Source organism: Cyanistes caeruleus, chromosome 35 (assembly GCF_971803275.1).
Source record: "Cyanistes caeruleus chromosome 35, bCyaCae1.hap1.1, whole genome shotgun sequence".
Taxonomy (NCBI): domain Eukaryota; kingdom Metazoa; phylum Chordata; class Aves; order Passeriformes; family Paridae; genus Cyanistes; species Cyanistes caeruleus.
Window position 1 is genome coordinate 1,415,293 of NC_141736.1, and position 15,415 is coordinate 1,430,707.

Genomic DNA, 15,415 nt, shown 5'->3' on the forward strand with positions numbered 1-15,415 from the left:
TATCAGTTGAGGTGATAAAAGCAGTGGTAGAGGTAGTTTCTAATCACACTTCAGAAGCCCTGGAACTCCTAGCAAAACAACATTCGCCAATGAGAGCTTTTGTGTATCAAAACCGATTAGCTCTCGATTATCTGCTAGCCGAGGAGGGAGGAGTGTGCGGTAAATACAATGAATCCGAGTGCTGTATGGAAATAGACGATTACGGGGAAACAATAAAAGGATTGGCTGCTGAAATAAAGAAAGTAGCACATGCACCAGTCCAAAAATGGAACTGAATCCTACAAGCCTCCTGGTGGGACCAAATATTCGGGCAAGGAGCTTGGTGGAAGAAGTTAGTATTCTTCATAGTCTGTTCAATTGCCGGAATCATTTTTCTTCCCTGCTTAATTCCTTGCTTCATCAGACTAATTCAGTCTGTTGTACAAGGAATGCAGATTGCCGCCCTTCCAATCGATCCTGAAAAGGCACAAGGGAAACCTACTTCCCTTTCCAAACTAATGAAATTAGAGGAGGAAAAAGAAAACAAAAACGCAATTAAAGCGTTAAAGGATTTTGAAAATAAACATAACCTGTCTCAAGAATATTGTGGGAATTCGCTAACGGACTGAGAAGAAAACGAATGTGAATAAAATTACATATAGTCCTTCTTCCGTAAAATTAGATAAAATGACACGAATTTTTAATGTAATGAAATATTAGGCGGGGGACTGTAATTAATATAGTTATGAATAAAAATTCGTAAAGACCTAAATAAATATATCTGAACTTATAATAACATGAGAAAATATAAAATACAGTGTGGCCAGAAAGTCTTTTCCCAGATCTAGTCCCGAATTCCCATTCAGGAGATAACAATACAAGAAACCCCGATAAAGATCCTAGCCGGCGCCCATCAACCGAAAAGAATGGGCAGGACACGGGCCATCAAGCTAACAAAGGAACAAGCTCGGAGGAGATACCCATCTCCGGACCTGAACATCCCACCTGGCCGACCACTGTTGGGGAAGCAATCAGGTTGACAAAGGAACGAGCTCGGAGGAGATGCCCATCGTCGGACAGCCCAACCGAGATATTCATCGGCTCCAACCCGGATCCCACTACTCCATCCTGATGGCCCGAACCAAAATGAAAGCAAGAATCTCTTTACATATGAGGAGACTCTGCCTGGACAAATGTTAACTCTATTCTCCAGTGCCAGGAAATCCATTCACCCAACAATCAAGGACCTTTGGTGAATGGTGCCTGCTTGGAATTTTGACCTCAGGACACAAAACCCCTATAAAAACCCTGGACATTCTACCCTCCGTGTGGATTTGGATAAATCTGTACCTCTGGGTATAGACCCCTGTCCACCCAGCGCTGCGCTGATCTATTTTATTGTGGTTTTTATTTTCTCCCGTTTGTGATTGAATTGTTTTATAATAAATTGTTGTCTATATTAATCATATTTTGCCGTTGCATTTTTAACACTTTCCTTCTGTCTCCAGCCCCTCCTGGCCGGCTGCTTGCAAGCCCACCGTGACTGTGCTGTATGACAGACATCTCTGTTTGGTTTACCAGCAGCCCTTCCTTTGATATTTAATTCATACCTTTATCCACAGGTCAGCAGGTTGTCTGTCCCTGCGGTGAGTGAACCGAGGCTCGGGGTCCCTCCCGGAAAAGTCCTAGGGGCGCGCCAGGGAATCCATTCCTTGGCCGCTCCCGCAGGCAGACAGAGACCCTCTTGGCTGGCTCGCCAAAATGATATGTGGATAGAAAGGACTCTATAACTTGCAGAGTAATTATAAGAGTAGGTATGAATTTATTCAGCGCTGAGGTGCATGGGGGATATCCCCTCCAAAGGCATGCACCTTGGAGTGCATGCACACCTTGGAGACTTGTTTCTCCCTTTTTATTCTCTACAAAGTAAGATTACACAGTACACCTAATACACATTCATTTGCTAACCCCGCCCGTCCCCAATTTGTATTAAAATTAGTTCCATGCCTATTTGCAGCTGTGCACTGCTCCTTGTTGGTCACTCTGGTGGTCTTCTAGGGATCTTTGGGGCTGAAGCCAGCATTTTTCCTTCAGGTGAACTTTCTACCTTGTCTCCTTCAGTTCTTTTGACCCCCCTGTAATCAATTATTATTGTTTGTTAATCAAATTTAATATAGTTGTTCAATATAATATGATTGTTAAAGCTGTTTTAAGAGTTAACACTGTAAAAATGCCTAACCACAAACACCCTTTTGCATAAAGAAGAAACTACTGCAGCTGCAGAAAAGGTAAAATCCACAGTATTCAGCTGCACGAGCAAGAAAGGGGGGTTGCTTAAGAAGGGGGAGTTGGTTAATAATTTTAAAACCAACACCTGATCACAAGACTGAAGACGCTACCCACGACCACTGAGAAGCAGAAGAAGACCCTCTAGCAACAGGAGGTGAAGGCGCTGATGCGATCCAGGAAGACACAGATGCAGGGAGTGTACAAAAAAGGGAACCTCCTCAGCCAAGGCGTGCGCCGTGTGCGGGACACTTAAGAGCAAGTGTCCTCCGGCTCGCCCCCAGCTGGGTTTTTGCTTGCTTTACTGCTTGCTGGATTGATAAAAATTGGCTTTTATATTCTATTTAAAATTGTCCCTTTTAGTTTGTCATGCCAATTTATAACACCCCCCCTCTTTCCATTTCCTCTGGCTTAAGGGTCCAAAATGTTATAAATAAAAACCCCAATGTTCAAATTATATGTTCTTGTTCCAATCCCAGTTTAGGTCCCTGGTTAAGGGGTTTGGTGTTGTAAGCCCCAAAAGGGTTCATTGTTAGGATGTTCTTAACTTGTTTTATCCTTGCATTTGTACCCCTACCCCTTATTCCCTTCCAACCCATTGGGTAATTCAGCTGCTGCTACCCAGGACAAACTTCCACATTTCCCATAAAGACTTGTACATGGGTGCATATTAAAATCATATTACCACCTGGGAACGAAGACAGCCCTGGACGATGAACCACTCTCGGGGAAGATCTGGAGGACCACACTGTGGAGGCAGCAGGGACCTGGGGAGGCTGGGGGTGCCGATCTTGGTCCAGCAAGCTGGTCACCATGACCTGAGCAGGACTTGAGAGGGAAGATATCCCTGGACTTTTGAGCCTAAGACAGAGTCTCTGGGCAATCCTGGTGAGGATGGAGGCTCCAGTCCTGCCCGACAGGCCTGTGTGGTCCTCCTCCTCGACGCCAACCACGGGGAGCAGCGGCGGCGGCACGCACCCGGAGCCCCCACCTCTAGGCCTAGTTCTATCTAATAAAGGCTTATTAAAGGGAGCAGAATGTCTCCTGGCCCTTTAATTTACATCAAAAAGAATCCAAGGAAACCACTCATTCTGTGGTGCATTTAGGCTTGTATCCTGTTTATGTATTCCAGCTCCTTATCTCATCCTATAGTCTTTATTCTCTTCCTGCTATTATGAGAGCAGTCAGCATTTCACACGGGTTTTGTAGCCCCTTCTTTTATGCAAAGCAATTTTATAAAAGATTCCTAATTCTTAATTTCTCTGTTTCAGGGGGAAACTGGATTTAAGAGTCTTCCTTAACTTCTCATTATCCTCCTCTGAGTTTTTGGAGTTTTCTGCCAGAAATCTCTCTCCTCCCCAACTCATCCACAGGGGTTTGGGGCAGTTTTCCCTTTTTGGGGAAATTCGAGCAATGCACTGATGCTCCTAATTAGAGGTGGGAGAAGTGAGGCTCCAGGGCTTCCCGCTGAGCCGGAGCCACCGAACACCCAGGGCTGGGACAGGCGGGCCGGGAGCTGCAGAGAGCTTTGTTTGTGTTCTGAGTTCCATGGCGGCTCGGGCCGGGCCCGTTCCAGGCCTATTCCTCATCTCCGGATTTCCCCTCACACAGCCTGGGGGACGCGGAGCGCGCGGGGCGGGGCTGTGCCGTGTGCAGAGCCCGCCGCTGGCTGCGATTGGCTGCTGCTACCGTCACTCGTGGTGCTGGCGCGCGCTGATTGGGCAGAGCGGAGACAAGCCCGGCCCCGCTGGCGCCCCCAGGGCGGCCGTGGGGCAGGAGAGCCGCCATTGCCGGAGCGTCTGTGCGGGCCCGGCAGCGGCGGCAGCGGCCGGAGCTCGGTGAGGCGGCGGCGGAGCTCGGAGGCGGCCCCAGCCATCGCAGGTGGGAGCCGCGCTCGGTTCTGCGGGGGCTCGGGGCTCGCTGCGAGCGGAGGGGGCGGCAAGGGGCTGTGGCGGGTTGTGCCGTGGCCGGCCCGTGTTGGCCCTGGCGTGAGGGCGCTGCGGGAGCGGCTGCCCGCGGTCTCCTTCCCGCTGGGGCCTCGGCAGGAGCCGGTGCCGGAGCAGCGCTGGCTCGTCCCGGTTCGTGTCGGTAGCCCGGAGGTGGCTGCGCTGGGCCCGGGGCTGGGATGGAAAATTCCCGGCGCCAGAGGTTTGTGTCCCCAAAGGAGCCAGAGGAGTGGTGTGAAAGTGACTTCATTGCTGCCCAAAGGGAGAGGCCATGTGGCATTTGCCATGCGGTCCCTCCGTTTGCTGGATGTGATGAACAGGCCAGGAGACCAGCTCCTTTTAAAAAGGCCTTTATTAAACAGGACAGCTCTGGGGTGGGGGACCCAGGGGTCGTGCACACCACTGCCACTGCTCCCACTGGACACCGCAGAAGAGGAGGATCCGTGCAGTTTTGTCACTAGGGCAGAGCTGGGCCTTCTTTCCTCACGGGAGTCCCGGGGAAGACTCGTTCTCTGGGCCTCGTAGTCTAGGGTGTCATCCTAGTTGAGTCCTTCCTGGTTATGTCGGCCTCTGGAGGGAAGTCAGGGGACTCCTGGGTCTTCCTCGTTTGATGGTACTGTTTTTATTCCTTCCTTTTAGTGTGGCTCGTTGTCTCAGGGTTTTTTCTAGTCTGTGTGCGTCCCATAAGTCTCTGGTTTCTCTCGTTTACATAAAAGTCCTTATGTCATCCTCCTCCTCAGGGCCCAACTGAACAAGGTACAGCAACTTGGGGCAGGGGTACAGTGTTGGCATGTGGGAGTCTAGGAGCAGTGGGGGCAGGGCCTGGCTGAACAAGGAAGAAACACGGGGTACAGCAATTTGGGACAGGGGTACAAGGTAAGTAAGGGGTTTACAAACAGTAACATGGTAACAATCTCCTAATTATTCTTAACACTGGGGAACGCAGCCCCGTTTTTGTTCTAATTTTCTGGGCCGCATATCCCTCTCCCTTTCCCCACTGGCGGAGGTGCTTGGAAGGTTCAGCCTTCCCGATCCGCTTATTGCATGTCCCGCTTAATATGTACCCCCCACTTTTGTACAACGTCCGATATTGATTGCTCTGTTCAAAGTCTTTGTTCTTCTGTAAGTTCAGGAATTTAGCGGGACTTTATCTGAGCAGCAGTCCTTGTCAATTAGTAACATTTTCTGAAACTGATGCTTTTTTTCCATTGCTTCCTTATGTGCAAGTCTCTGGCCCTAACTTCAAGCAGATTCACTCATTCAATCTTTTTTTTCTTCCGGGGTCTTCTTTGATTTTGGGATTGCTCTCAGTGACCTCATTTGTTGTCCTTTTGTAGCCGTTTCTGGCTCAGGAGGCCTGGCTGCCCCCTGCATCCCCTTGCTCACCTGCTGAAGGAGCTGTACTCAGCAAGGTGTTGTGCATGGTGAAAAGATGAGAGTAGAATATAAGAGGAGAAACAGCATTTGTTTAACCCATGGTCTGCCAGGAAGACATGGAGATGTGTTCCATTCCCATCCTTTCCACGTTTGGACTGACACATGAGCTTTTTTCTTATATCCTTTGTTATCTGTTTTATCACTTTTCCTTTGTGATCTATTTGCCAACAGCAGTTTGAGTCATTTAACTTTCCTCAAACCCCTCCTTTTTCTGCTAAAAGATAATCTGATCCCATCTCATGGTGAAATGTTGTGTTCCTCTTCTGGGTGGATTGGTTGACAGGAAGGTCAGGAGCTGGAACTGTCTGTCTGGGTATTGTTTTGAGGACATCCTGTAATCTAATTATGCCATGGAAATGATAAATTAGTTCTCTGGCTCCTGATACGAATTTGTTAGGGTTCCCTGGGGTTGGTCCATGGTGTTGCAGGATTTGTTCTGGTGGCCGTTCATCTTTTCCCCATTTTTGGGTGCTCCCTTCAGGCAGGGCTGCATCAGTTGACCCATTTCTCTAATTAAAGCATCAAGTACTTGGATTCCCAGCTGATTTCCCTGAACTTGTGACAGGAGAAACAGATCTCTGCAGTGGTCTGATACATGCTATATAACATAGACAGTGACAGCGCAGGTTGGAGTGTGGAGAGGGATGATTCCTTCCACTTGTTTTACTGAAGTTTTCACAACATTCTCCATTTGCTGTTTCCAGCTTAACCAATTTCTATTGCAGAGTGAGGTATCCTCACTGTTGGCTCTGCCTTTAGCTGTGCAAATTCCACTTGTGTCAGAAGGCAGAGCTTGGGTTGAGGGGCAGAGGGAATCAGCCCAATTCTGTGTTGCGGAGTAATGACTTTGCAATTAAAATTGCAAAGCTAGAATGTTTTATTTCCTGCTGGGAGGCATAGGGAATTCTCCACCATACATGCGTGCCTGGTGGAGACAAGCTTCAGCTTTAAATACACACTGATCCCACCAGCCCACACCTCCCTGCCCGCCCATTCCCTGGCCATTCTCTGCCTCATTGCTTATCATATTATAATGAGTCTTGTGTGGTGCTGCACCTCCAGGTGGTCTCATGGGCAGAGAGGTCTGTGATGAAGTCAAGACATCTTTGTCAGTGTTTTCTGATTGAGTCCCATCTCTGGGCAGGTGCAGTGGAGGCTCAGCTAACTCCTGGGTCAGTTTGTCCTGGTCAAAACCAGGAGTCTGGTTCTTGCTGACTTCTTAAGCCACAGGTTCTGCCTTTTTGGGTTTTCACAATACCTAAGTCTTGCTTCACTGAGTTTTCACAATATACATCTTAGCTTTATGGTCTTCACCTAGCAACTAAATTCCTTTGTGTGCTGTTACAAGTTGTTTCTCCCTTTTACAAAATTGTTAAATAAGCTGTATTTTTGTTTCGTCTTATCAGGAAAATTAATCCACAAACGCCAGAGTTTTATGTCCAAAAAGGAGACAGAGGAGTCCTTTTACTTTATTTGAATAAAGGGAGAGAGGCCATGGGGCATTCCCCTGGGGTCTCTCAAATTTTTGGAGGGCGCAGGCTCCTTTTTATCTTAATTCCTGGCTGCTTGTCCCTTCTCTCTTTCCCCATAGGCTGAGGCACTTGAGAGGTACAGACTTCCCAGAATACCTGATACCTGCGATACCTTCCCCCCACCTCCCCCAAATGCATAATCCCTTCTTAATTCTTAACTTTTATGGAATTCATAGTGTTCTTTCACTGCCTCTTTGATCTTTTAGTGGAATCCATTCCATTGTTTCTGTTGTCTCTCACTGATAGCTGCATCTTATCAGCAGATCCACAGCTTGTTTGTAAAGACAAACCCGTCATTCCTCTCACTCTCTACCTGCTGAAGCACATTACATGCTTCTGATATTCTGAATTTTCATATACATATGTGTTTCCTGTATCAGTTCCTCCCCCATCCAAGAAGCCCCTGGTGCATGGTCCACACTTTGCCCCAGTAGTGTTAATTTGCATTTCTAAAGCTCATCTCCTGGCTGCCTTGAAGGAAGCTTCTCTTCCAGGGCACCATCCTGTGACTCACATGTTGCCCCCTCCAAAAGCTAGGGTTTTGGGGTTTTTTTTGAACAGTATTCTATTACTGTTTATCAGTTAAAGGGTCATCTTTAAAGCTCTTCCCATTTTGCAATTGCAGCTTAAAGGTGAGCACTGCAAAACCCATACCAAAATTTTTTAATTTCTAAGTCACACAAACACATGGACAAAGAGTCCAAAGCAATGAACATTTTTTCTATTTCTTCTCCTAAGAATGAAAATTGATTCTCACACCCCTGGCCCAAACCGAACTGACAATATAAAAGTAGGATTATGAAGAAAAAACATTCTAATGGTGTAATCTTGCCACCAAAAACTGCGGGAAGAGTAAAAACTCTCCAACAACATAAAATCAAGGCATTACTTTGTTCTCGCCAGGACGTGCAATAGAAATCATTTCATCCACACAGCAACACCAGTGTCCAGGCAGACCCGCAGCGTTCCCCACCTGGAGCCCACCTGCACCCCCCTGGGCCCCAGTGCCCCCTGCAAGGGAAATTTGGGGAAAGGGGAGCGCCAAGGCCAGGCTCCCCCGCACGGAGTGGCTGCAGTGGGGAGCAAGTGTGGATGGAAGCGGCCAAGAGCCCAGTGCTGCCCCAGACTGAGCTGGCCCAGCTCCATCCCTGCCCCTGCAGAGGGATGCTGTGGGACTGGAGTGGGAAGAGGGAGCTGGCAGTGGGTGCTGGGCCTGGGGGCAGGAGGGGAAGGGAAGGGGAAGCAGGGTTGAAGAACAAAATGGTCAACCAGTGATCATGGGAGGAGAAGGTGAGATTGTGCAGAAGGAGGAACAGCAGGACCAGGAGTGTGAGGAAGAGTAGGGACACAGGAGGAGGAGGAGGAAGAGCAGAAAGAGGCAGCACCACAAGGTTCCAGCCCTTCCTGTATCTGCAGCCCCCCCACATGCAGCAGGTGACCGGGGAGTGGGATCCATGATTTTCACAGAGCTGAATCTTGGTGTTTCTGAGCTTTATTGGGCTAAATATTGGTGCTTTGATTTTTTTGCGTGGGCTGAATCTTTCAATTTTGGAAGAAATTTGGTCTGAATCTTGATGTTTGGTGAGTTTCTGATCTGTGTCTTGATGTTTGGAGGATGTTTGGTCTGAATTTTGGTGGTTTGGAGGTTTTTACAGACACAACATGCCCAATTGTCGTTCTTTATAGCCGTTCCCAATCGGAATGACACCCAATGACTTCCTGAGATGAACTTGGACAAGGAGGAACCCCCAGACGAAGGTGCTCTCCTCTTGCTTTTTCCTCCAAACCAGGATTTTTCATTCCCAAGTAGTGTCTGGATGGAAGAGGAGGAAAATCCTTGGACATGCCAGACCAGGAGGGCCTGCAAACCCAGCCCAGAGAGCTATAGGGAGGAAATGCCCCCCCCCGGTCTAGGAAGGCGTCCGGAGATCCAGCCAGAGCTCAGAGCTGGGGGAGAAGGCTCAGGTCGGGGAGAAGTGCCACAAGTGCTTGGAATGTGGGAAGGGTTTCAGCTACAGCTCCAAATTGATCCAGCACCAGGTGATCCACACTGGGGAAAAGCCCTATGAGTGTGGAGAATGTGGGATGAGCTTCAGCCAGAAGGGCCACCTGATGCAGCATTAGAGGATCTACAATGGGGGAAAGCTGTATGAGTGTGGGGAATGTGGGAGGAGCTACAGAGAAAGCTGGGCCCTGATCAGGCACCAGGTGATCGGTACAGGGGAACAACCCTATACCTGCTTGGAATGTGGGAAGAGCTATGGGTGGAGCTCTGACCTGAGAAAACAACAGTGCATCCCCCCTGGGGAGAGGCCCTATGAGTGTCGTGAGTGTGGGAAGAGCTTCACCCAGAGCTTTCACTTGACCCAACATGAATAGAGGCACCACTAAGGGAAGCCCTGCAGGAAGTGTGGGAAGAGCTTCGTGTGCTGCTCCAGCACCATTACCCATGGAAGGATTGGCGTTGGATGATGCTCAGTGACCTCTGTTGGGCAGAGCCCTGGTGATCCATGGTCCTGGTGATCCATGTTGGGAAGACACGTAGCTGGAGGCTCCACATCTTCCTGGCTCTCTGTTGGCACCTGGATGAATGCAGGGGCAGGAATATCCATCAGGACGCTAACTGAGAATGGGAATTCCTTGGGGAGAGCAGATTTGTTGATTTTTCAGTGCCAGAAAACCTTTTTCACTCAATCCTATCTTCTGGTGGCATCAAGGAATAGTGGATGGTCTTGGAGGTCTTTTCCAACCTCAGTGATTGCACATTTTGATTTCCTATTCCCCAAGGGTGTTTTCCTCAGCTAAATGTTGATGGATCAGGGCAAAGACTGAGATTTTGGAGACAGTGGGGTGGAAACCCCTCCATAAAGGATTCTTCCCTCCCACCCAAACATGGGGATCCTCAGTCAGCACAGACATGGAAATCCTTTTGGCCTTGATTTGCCTCTCATTTCTCTTCATCCTTTGAAAACACCTGAAATTGGGGTAAAAATAAAGACAATGAACTAAGAATGAGTGGGGGCATTGAGGGACATAGACACTGTGGGACATAGACATGGCCAGTGACATGTGGGGACATGGCCATGGCCGGTGCCAGGGGGGAACTTGCAGGGGCTGTGGGGGATGCTGGGTTTGAGGGAGTTGAGGGTTCCTGGCAGGGACTTGGAGCTTGCTGAGGGCTTTGGGGAGCCCAGGCTGAGCGGCTGCAGCTGCGCTGGGAGACCGTGGCAGAGGTTCTGGGGCAGCTGCTCAAGGACCCCCTGGCCTGGAGCCCCAGCTGGGCATTGGGCTCCTGGAAGGGAAGGAAAGTCCTTGTGCCCAGTGGGGAAATCCCAGCACCCCCAGGGTGTGGAGGGCAGCTGAGAGGCCACACCAGGGAGGGGAAAGCCAGACAGAGCTGTCTCCCTGCAGAACTGCACCCCAAAAATCCCCAAACTGGGGGATTCCTCCCAGGAAAGAGCTGCTAGGAGGTGCCAGAATTGAGTGAAAGGGGGGATGTGATCCCTAGACTGAGGAGGAGGGCCTTGGAACCCCCAGACCCAAGCACTGGCAACAGTGGAAACTCTTTAGTGGGGAAAGGGGGGACTGGAACCCCCCAAATTGGGTTGGTACGAGTCCCACTCCTCTTCCTTCTTTATCCCTCCTCCTTGTCCTCTCCGGCCCTTCTCCCTTTCCTTCCTCTGCCCTACTCTTCCTCCATTCCTTGTCCTGCTCCCCACCCGGACTGGGCGCCCGCCCTTGTCCCCTCCTTTTCCCATCGCAGTTGCATCCCACAGGAGGAGCCAGGATGGAGCTGGGGCAGGTCAGGCTGGGGTAGCGCTGGGCTGTTGGCCCGGACTGGGTGCCCCCCACGTGCTCCCTCCCCAAATTTCCCTGACAGCCTTGGGGGGTCCTGGCGTTTTTTGGGGTTTGCTGGGTGCCATGCTGGGGTTCAGGTGCCTCCCAAGGACCTCCAGAACTGGGTGACACAGGTGGGGACACACGTTCTGCCCCCGCCCCCCAGTCACGGCCCCCCTGGGTCTCCCCAAGTCCCTCCCCACTGCCCCCCATAAATGGGACCGGAGAGAACTGGGAAGCTTTATTGGGAACACTGGGAGCAGCATGGTGGGGGCAAAGTGACAGCAGGGCTGGGGGGACATGAGACCCCCCCCAAAATCATCACGGGTACAGAGCAGGGGGCCTGGCCCAGCCCAAGGCCATGGGGAGCGGCTGCGGCTGCTGGTGGCTCAGGAACTCTGTGGGCAGAGAAAAGGGGGTGACACTGGGCTGGGGGCCCCAGGGGGAGCACACATACTCGGGGGGAGGGGGGACACGGCCCCCAGGACCCCCCCCCAACCTTCCTTTGCAGGCAAAAGCCGAGCCCCAGCACCAGGAACACAAAGCCCAATATGGAGCCCCTGATCCCCATGAGCTTCTTGCCGCGGCCAGGGTCCAGCAGCATCTCTGGGGGGTCTGCAGGAGTCATGACCCCCCAGACCTCTCACAAACACTCCAGGCATCCTCCCAGTTGCCCCCAACCCATCCAGGACCCCCTGAAACCTCCTCTCAGTCCCTTCCCAGTGTGAAAAACAAGGTTCACATATTTCTTATAAAATTTAAAAGGTTTAATAAAAAGACAATTAGGAGATAAAAATAAAGTACACAGATATGGCTGGGTGTCTCTGCATTCAGCCAAGAGAGCACCCCTTACTAACAAAGGACTGTCCCTTAAAAACAGAATCCTACTACATATCCATAAATTCTCATACATATTCATACATTTTTCTTAGGATCTTTGGTGTTCTTCTGTTTAGTTTTCTCTTGCTCCCTTCCCAATAGATCAGTCTTGGTGCCATCAAGATTTACATTCCCTGATACCAGAAATGCAATAAATTCCTCCCCCCAGAGTTCTGGTCACTGCTGTCTTCATCTGGATAAGATAGTTTATGAATGCAGGGGTTCTCTAGCTATTTTTTCTCAGTCTTTGGGTTATACAAATAAAAGCAGTTTTTATTTTAATACTATGCCATAGCCTAACATATATGTATTATACTACTATTTCTAAGTTTCCTCAATAACAGAAATAAAGAAAACTATATTCATACAACAAAAATTTGTTGTATTCTTATACACATAACATTAATTTTAACATTTGCGAAAAGCCAACAATATGATATGTATCTATAAAACCAGCCTCCCCAGGATCCACCAAAGCCCCTCCTGTTCCTCTCAGAATCCCACAGCCCCCTCCCAGTTGCCCCCCCACTGCCCCAGGACCCCCAAACCCTCTCCCAGTCCCTTCCCAGTCCCATCAGGACTCACCATGACCCCTCCCAGACTCTTCCAAGTACAAAGAACCTCATCCAAACCCTTGCTTTTCCAGGCCCAGTCTCCTTCCAGCCCCTCCTGGCTCACTCAGATCCCTCCCAGTTACACCCAGCACCCCCAAAATTCCTCCCAGTGTCCACCAGGATCCCTGGAACCCCATCCCACCCTCCCTAACATCTTTCAAAACCCTTCTCAGCCATCCTAGACCCCCAAACCCCTCTCCCAGCTTAAACCAGTGTATCTCAAACTCCGTCCCAGTTACACCCAGCAGACCCCAATCCCCTCCCAGGCTCCCCGGTGCCTCCCCTGCTGCCCCTGGTGCTGTGGGGGCCGTGCCGTGCCCCAGTGCCGGCTCAGGGGGTGCTCCAGGCTGACGTGCTCCACCTGGCAGCTGGAGCTGACCCCGCGCCGGGGGCGGTTTCCAGCAGCACCGGGAGCTGCTGGGTCCAGTCCTTGTTGTGGTCACGGCAGTGGCCACCACGTGCCCTGAGAGCTCCTGCTGGCCCTCGGACCAGCTCAGCTGGATCTTGGCAGGGTAGAAATCCATCCCGGAGCAGAGGAGGTGGCCAGGGCCGGGCTGGGAGTTAAAGGGCACCAGCGAGATGGAAACGATGGGGGCACTGGGAGAGAGCGGGGACACACTGGGATCAGCCGGGGGGGCAGTGGGAGAGAGAGGAGAGGAGTGGTTTGGTATTGAGAGGGACTGGGAATGGACTGGCAGGGAGTGGGAATGGACTGGGGTGGCACTGGAAGAGATGGGAGTGGATGCGGGGCCAGATAAGAGGGTGGAGGTCTGGGAGTGAAGTGAAAATGAACTGGGAATGGACTGGAAGTGGAATGGCAATGGGCTAAGAAGGAGTGGGAGGGACTCGGGGGCCTCTGAGCGGGACTGTGGTGGCACTGGGAGGGACTGGGAATGAAGCGCAGGGCACTGGGAAGCCGAGTCCAGTGCGGACACTCGGCTCTTTGGATCTGCCTGGCAACTGATGAGTTATCTGTGAGCCGGGCTCTGATTGTCTGATGGGCGTCAAATCCACGCAGGGGTCGAGATGGACAGGTGGGGTTGCTGGGAGTGACCGGCATGGACTGGGAGAGGCTGGGACGAACTGGGAGAGCCACGGGAGCCACTGGGAGGGACAAGAGGCCCCGAGCATGGGCACACGGAAGGCTGAGGGCTCTGGGGCGATTCCCAGGGAGGTTTTGAGGGACACGGCCGGGCCCCTCTCCATGCCCTGTGAGCAGCAGCCTGGACAGAAAAGTTCAGGAGCAGGAGGAGGTGTTTCTTAAGATTGATTTTAATCCTCATTCTCCTGTTCTGATTTGCTCAGTCCTAAGTTCAGTTCATTTCCCCATGTTGGGCTGTTGTGCCCATGATGGTGATCCCTGAGTGACTCCCTGCCCTGACCCACAAGGACTTGGATTCATTTTGGTTCAGTGGAATTCATGGTGATTTTGGGGGAGCTGGAGCAAAGCAGCTGGATACCACAGTGGGCTTGACAGGGACTGAACCAGGGCAGGAATTAGGGCTGCCTCGAGTGAGCTCTCACAATGTGAACCTTCGTGGGGTCTTTCTAAGGGAATTTTATTGAATTTTTACATTAATTATTAAAAAGCAGAGTCAAAAGTGGAGCTCTGCTTTCAGCTTGAAATGAGGGAATGGAATGTGGGTGCTGGGACTTCGGTAAACTGAAGTTGTTCCTTGATACTGGACACTTTAGCTCTGACAATGTGAAGCCCTTCAGCAGTCTCTGCCACCCACTGGTTTCTGGCTCAGAGCCAGGCCACACAGTGTCACAGCGCTCTTCTGGATTCTTTGAGGCCCTGTAGTGTCACCGTGGCCCCTTGGCTGCATGAGGCCACTGTGTGGTGCAGTGCCACAATGTTTTCCTTGGTTGTGCAGTGTCACCATGGACCCTAGGTCACACCAGCTCCTGCAGTGTCACAATGGGTCCTTGATTCCATGAGGCCCCGGTATCACAAAGGCCCCTTGGTTCCATTTGGCCCCACAGCACCACAATGGACCCCTGGTTCTATGGGGCTGCACAGGGTCACTGTGATCCTGTCAGTTCCGTGAGGCCCCACAGTGTCACAACAGCCCTTTGCTTCCCCAGAGTGTCCCAATGGTCACAGAATGGCAGAATCCAAATGGTTGGAAAAGACCTTTGAGATCATCAAGACCAAGCAATGCCCTCATACCACCCTGTCACCCAGACTGTGCCACTAAGTGTCACTGGAGAGGCACAGTGACTCTGTCACCTCCCCCTTGGCCAGCCCATTCCAATTCCCAATCAGCCTTTTTGTGAAGAATTCCTTTCTATTGTCCAGCCTAAACCAGCTGTCCTAGGGTGATTTTATGATACTGGTATCCCCAATCGTCTGGTTTATGTTATATATTAAGTTCTGCACCTTTAAGACTGGCTCTGTGAGCAAAAAGGGGGGAAGAGGAAGCCGCAGTTTGTGTTAAAGGAAAACATTCCCCCACATCCCGGTCCTGGACAGTGGTGTCTGCAGAACGGACACACTGCAGGACAGAGCTTCTCTCTGGCTTTTAGTTAGTTTTAGCTAGCTGATGCAGAGGAGTTCCCTGGACTTTTTTTGTCTTTTTTTTCCTGGATCTGTGCAAACCTGCTTTAAACTGAAAAACACCCAGCCAAACCCCGGGAGCTCACGCCTGTAACCCACTGGGGCCTGGACCTTGGCACTTTTCAGCTGCAGAAAAACTGATAAAAAACCTTAACAAGCCAAGCTATACCACATAAAAAAGACTTTTCTTCCTGGATTGGCCATCCCATCAAAAAGCGAACAGTTTTATTATTTAATATTATTCAATTTCTATTAAATAAACAGCTTTTTTCACTTCTCTCCAAAGAACTTTTTTTCTTTCCCAGACCAGTTGTGGGGGAGGGGTCATTTGAATTTTTTTCCCTG

At 50.6% G+C, this 15,415-nt stretch overlaps 1 protein-coding gene across 5 annotated transcripts in view; it reads left to right on the plus strand.

Annotated features, from left to right (window-relative positions):
* The first annotated feature begins 4,008 nt into the window (after window positions 1–4,008).
* LOC111945000 (uncharacterized) overlaps window positions 4,009–15,415 on the plus strand; it is a 55,366-nt gene continuing 43,959 nt past the window's right edge. For 4 of the 5 annotated variants that reach the window (XR_015281446.1, XR_015281445.1, XR_015281447.1 and 1 more), the window contains exon 1: window positions 4,031–4,146. The gene's annotated coding sequence lies outside the window, so the exon portion shown is untranslated. Of the gene's footprint in view, window positions 4,147–15,415 lie in introns of all 5 variants that reach the window. The other variant, XM_086871393.1, reaches the window with a different exon arrangement.